The following is a 1,543-nucleotide window of genomic DNA, read 5'->3' on the forward strand; positions in this document are numbered from 1 at the left end:
GGAATAGAAAACACAACCCCGACTCAGGTTAAACAACAGAAATTTATTTTCTCACAGTGCTGGAGGCTGAAAATCCAAGATCAAGGTATCAGCAGATTTGGTTTCTTCAAAGACTTCTCTCCTTGACTTGCAGATGGCACCTTCTCACTGTCTTTATACGGCCTTTCCTCTGTGCACTTGTATCCCTGGTGTGTCTTCTCCTTCTTATAAGGACATCAATCCTATTGGCTTTAGGGCCCCGCCTTTATGACCTCACTTAACCTTAGTTACCTCTTTAAAGGCCCTGTTTCGAAATATAGCCATGTACCACATAACAGCTTTTCAGTCAATAATGGACTGCATATATGTTGGTGGTGCCATATGATTACAATGGAGCTAAAAATTCATATCACCTAGTGACATCATAGCCATCATAAGGTAGCACAACACGTGGTGATGCTGGTATAAACAAACCTGTGCTGCCAGTCATATAAAAATCTAGCACATAAAATGATGTAAGGTATATAGTACTTAATAAACGGCTAGGTTACTGGTTTATGCATTACTGTGCTATATGTTTTTTCATTATTTTAGAGTGTACTTCTACTTAAAAAAAAAGTTAACTGTGAAACAGCATAAGGCAGGCCCTTCAGGAGGTCTGTGAGAAGAAGGCATTGTTACAGGAGATGACAGCTCCGTGGGTATTATTGCCCCTGAAAACCTTCTAAGCAGGACAAGATGTGGAGATGGAAGACAGTGACACTGATGATCCTGACCCCATGTAGGCCTAGGCTAATGTGTGTGTTTCTGTAAAAGTAAAAAGTTAAAAATTTTAAAAATAGAAAAAAGCTTACAGAATAAGAATATGAAGAAAGAAAATATTTTTGTACATTTGCACAATGAGTTTATGTTTTAAGCTAAGTGTTATTACAAAAGAGCCAAAAAGGTTTTAAAAATTAAAAAGTTTGTAAAGTTACAGTACGCTTATGTTAATTTATAATTGAAGAAAGAAAAACTTTTTTTTATAAATGTAGTGTAGCCTAAGCATACAGTATTTATAAAGTCTGGTAGTGTTCAATAATGTCCTAGGCCTTCACATTCACTCACTGACTCACCCAGAGCAACTTCCAGTCCTGTAAGCTCCATTCGTGGTAAGTGCCCTATACAGGTGCACCACTTATTTTACAGTATTTTTACTGTACCTTCTCTGTGTTTCCATATGTTTCAATATACAAATACCACTGTGTTACTATTGCCTACAGTATTCAGTAACATGCTGTATATGTCTGTAGCCTAGGAGCAACGGTCTATACCATACACATTAGGTGTGTAGTACGCTATGCCATCTAGGATTTTGTAAATATACTCTATGATGTTGGCACAAAAAAAAATTGACTAGCAATGCATTTCCCAGAAAATATCCCCATATTAAGTGACGCATAACTATATAATCATGGGGGACATGGCTTCAACATAAAATTTTCAGTTCGGTCCATAGTACCACCAATTCCTTGCTACTCTAATGTGAAAAAATTCTCACCTCTGAGTCACACATGGAAACAAA

Source organism: Gorilla gorilla, chromosome 5 (genome assembly GCF_029281585.2).
Source record: "Gorilla gorilla gorilla isolate KB3781 chromosome 5, NHGRI_mGorGor1-v2.1_pri, whole genome shotgun sequence".
Lineage (NCBI taxonomy): Eukaryota > Metazoa > Chordata > Mammalia > Primates > Hominidae > Gorilla > Gorilla gorilla.